General features: G+C 41.9%; 1 pseudogene; it reads left to right on the plus strand.

Moving 5' to 3' along the window:
- Positions 1–340: 340 nt before the first annotated feature.
- On the plus strand, positions 341–1,278 carry LOC115461980 (annotated as a pseudogene).
- Positions 1,279–4,322: the final 3,044 nt, after the last annotated feature.

Consider the following 4,322-nt stretch of genomic DNA (forward strand, 5'->3'; position numbering starts at 1 on the left):
CTTTCAGTGAATGAGATAAGTGATGCAAGTTCTTTCCTGTAACTTTATCTATGTGATCAGGAAATGAAGAAAGCATTTCTTGATGACATCAGAATTTGCTGTCTGCCTAATTTTTAATACATTATATAAACCATTTCTCTTTCCTTTTTTTTTTTTGCTTGTTTATGGCTAGACTGTGGTTGGCTAGCGCAGATATTTGATGAGTTAGCAGGTAACTAAAGATGGATGATAATTAAGAACATATGTTAGAAGTATATGTGAAGAAAAAAATCTCAGTCAGTATATCATTATTTTTGGTCTTTTTTTTTTTTAGCCTTCCAGATACAGCCTAGCAAATGAGATGGACATGGAAAATTTCACCTCGGTGACCGAATTCATTCTGCTGGGACTTACCACTCAGCCAAAGACAGAGACTGTTCTCTTCGTGGTGTTTCTCATCTTCTACTTGATAACCTTATTGGGAAACTTCCTCATCGTCTTGTTAAGTAAAGTTGATCCTCGACTTGGTACACCTATGTACTTTTTCCTAAGCAACCTCTCCTTCTTAGACATTTGCTACACGTCAAGTATAAGCCCCAAAATGCTGGTAAACTTCCTGGTTGAGAGGAAGAGCATTTCTTTCAAGGGTGTGCAACCCAAATGTTCATCCATCTAGCCTTGGGAGGAACAGAATGCTACCTTCTGATGGTAATGGCTTATGATAGGTACGTTGCTATATGTAGTCCCTTACATTATACAAATATCATGAACAGTTCACTCTGCATTCAGTTGGCAGTTGGTTCCTGGCTAGGGGGAATTTTGAACTCGGCGATACACACGGTGCTTGCATTGCTGTTACCCTACTGTGGTCCCAATGTGATTAACCATTTCTTTTGTGAGGTGCCAGCAGTGATAGAACTGGCTTGCACCGATGTCTCCACCAATAAAACTGTAATTTTTGTATGTGCAATATTGGTGGTAATGATCCCCTTTTTCCTAATCCTGATTACATACATCCGCATCCTCGCCAGTATCCTGAAGATCCGTTCTGCAGCAGGGAGGCAGAAAGCATTTTCTACTTGCGCCTCTCATCTAACTGTAGTTACTTTATTCTATGGCACTATTATATTTATGTATATGAGACCTGGGTCAAGCAGCCATTCTGAGCAGGATAAAATGTCAACTCTGTTTTACAGTGTTGTGACTCCAATGCTAAATCCCATCATCTATAGTCTGAGAAACAAGGATGTGAAAAATGCTTTGACCAAACTCACAATGAAGAAGGTAACTTCGCAATAGGCTTACCTTCTAGCTCTATAGCTGGAGGGAGAGGCCGAGCCAGTCCTGCTTTTCTTGCCTGTTGCATGCTGGAACTTGTAGTTCCTGTGTCTTATGAATCATGAACTAAAAGGCCATAATTACAATGGGGGGGAGCAGGGCTGGCACAGCCCCTCCTTACAAACCTGGAACTATAAGGCATAGAATGTAAGTATTTAACATAATTTGTATTAATACTGAACATTGCATCTTCTTCAGAGGCCCCTAAGTCTTCTGGGGGGGGAGCTATAGACTGTTCTTCTGAGTGTCTCTCTAGCCCTCACTTCTGAGACTATCTTGTTGTCTCCAGGGGCGTAGTCAGACAACAGATTTTGGGTGGGCCTAGGCAAGAAGTGGTTGGGGACCAAGTGTTACCCCCCCCCACCACCACTACCCAAAAAATATCTCAGCTGGCGGAAAAATTCTTCTTTCCATCTTGGCAGTCTGCAGCAGGCATGCGCTGAAAACTGAGCAAGCGCAGATGCCAGTATTATGGAGAGTAGCATTTTCATTACCATCAGGGGAAAAACTTCAGCTAGCAGAGCTTGGGATCCCCACCAACTACCACTAAACATGTGCTACTGTTGGGAGGGCCTGAGCCCTAAGTGGGTGGGCCCTGACCCACCTAGGCCCACCTGTGGCTACGCCACTGGTTGTCTCTGATCTCATACACTCTTTAAAGGGGCAGAATAGATGACAGAACAATTTAGATCTAAAAAGCATTGACAGTCACAAAAAGGTCCTTTTATTAAGGTGAACTAAAATATTTAGTGCACACTAAATGATAAGATGCCCATAGGACTATATTGGGTGGCTTATCATTTAGCGCATGTTAAATCCATTAGAGCATCTTAGTAAAGGACCCCTATAATGAATTGCATTGTTACCTGGCCATGACTATGGTAGAGATAGGACTGTCAGGGGGTACATACAAACTAGAGTCCCGTGAAATAGACCATTTCATTTATTTATTAAGTTTGAATTTATTTTATACTTGATTCTTGTGCTCTATATCACCAATAAAATTATTTTTTTAAAATGGTTCATGTCCTAATAAATATGCAGAAATATTGACTTTCACTTTCCAAAATGTAAGAGGAGTGTGGTAGCCATGTTCAAGTAAACTTCCATCACAGACTGAAAAGGAACAGAAGGGCACACTTCCCTGTAATTTATCCAGTTGCAAACTATGCCAAAATATTTCACAGGACCCCAAAGTCATCCACAAAGGAAAGATATTCAACATAAAGGGATCTTTCACTTGCTCATCTTCCAATGTGGTATATATCATTCAGGCGTTTGACAAGGTACCTCATGAAAGGCTACAGAGGAAATTGGAGGGTCATGGGATAGGAGGAAATGTCCTATTGTGGATTAAAAACTGGTTGAAGGATAGGAAACAGAGAGTGGGGTTAAATGGGCAGTATTCACAATGGAGAAGGGTAGTTAGTGGGGTTCCTCAGGGGTCTGTGCTAGGACCGCTGCTTTTTAATATATTTATAAATGATTTAGAGATGGGAGTAACTAGCGAGGTAATTAAATTTGCTGATGACACAAAGTTATTCAAAGTCGTTAACTCGCGACAGGATTGTGAAAAATTACAAGAGGACCTTGCGAGACTGGGAGACTGGGCGGCTAAATGGCAGATGACGTTTAATGTGAGCAAGTGCAAGGTGATGCATGTGGGAAAAAAGAACCCGAATTATAGCTACGTCATGCAAGGTTCCACGTTAGGAGTTATGGACCAAGAAAGGGATCTGGGTGTCGTCGTTGATAACACACTGAAACCTTCTGCTCAGTGTGCTGCTGCGGCTAGGAAAGCGAATAGAATGTTGGGTATTATTAGGAAAGGTATGGAAAACAGGTGTGAGGATGTTATAATGCCGTTGTATTGCTCCATGGTGCGACCGCACCTTGAGTATTGTGTTCAATTCTGGTCGCCGCATCTCAAGAAAGATATAGAATTGGAAAAAGTGCAGCGAAGGGCGACTAAAATGATAGCGGGGATGGGACGACTTCCCTATGAAGAAAGACTAAGGAGGCTAGGGCTATTCAGCTTGGAGAAGAGACGGCTGAGGGGAGACATGATAGAGGTATATAAAATAATGAGTGGAGTGGAACAGGTGGATGTGAAGTGTCTGTTCATGCTTTCCAAAAATACTAGGACTAGGGAGCATGCGATGAAACTACAGTGTAGTAAATTTAAAACAAATCGGAGAAAATATTTCTTCACCCAACGCGTAATTAAACTCTGGAATTCGTTGCCGGAGAATGTGGTGAAGGCGGTTAGCTTAGCAGAGTTTAAAAAGGGGTTGGATGGTTTCCTAAAGGACAAGTCCATAAACCGCTACTAAACGGACTTGGAAAAATCCAAAATTCCAGGAATAACATGTATAGAATGTTTGTACATTTGGGAAGCTTGCCAGGTGCCCTTGGCCTGGATTGGCCGCTGTCATGGACAGGATGCTGGGCTCGATGGACCCTTGGTCTTTTCCCAGTATGGCATTACTTATGTACTTATGTAGTGTAAAAAATGTAACGAAGGATGCTATATTGGAGAAACAGGCCAGATGCTTAAGACAAGATTCAATTTACATAGACATCACATGAACAATACTGGTGCCAGTAGGGTTCCCACGCCTGTTGGTCAACATTTTACAGGACCAGGACACTGTACCAGTGACTTCACAGTGAGAATCCTGAAAGGTAACTTTAAAACCATACAAGAACGTAAGACCTTTGAAGTCAGAATGATTGAATATTTTAACACCCAACAGAAAGGACTTAACAAGGATCTGCGGTTCCTAGCCCATTATAAACCATAAAGCTGTATGTCTCTGTTGATCACCCCACCCCTCCACCTATCCACACCCATCCTGTTAGAATATCAATGATATGCTTTGATGTCCCCATGCATACCTCCGACCCACCCCCATCCTCCCACCCTGTCAGACTGTCATAGTAATGCTTGAATGTTTTCACTTATATATACTATCTGCTACCACATTTGCTTATTTCCGATCTGA

Source organism: Microcaecilia unicolor, chromosome 1 (genome assembly GCF_901765095.1).
Source record: "Microcaecilia unicolor chromosome 1, aMicUni1.1, whole genome shotgun sequence".
In the NCBI taxonomy this organism is placed as follows: domain Eukaryota; kingdom Metazoa; phylum Chordata; class Amphibia; order Gymnophiona; family Siphonopidae; genus Microcaecilia; species Microcaecilia unicolor.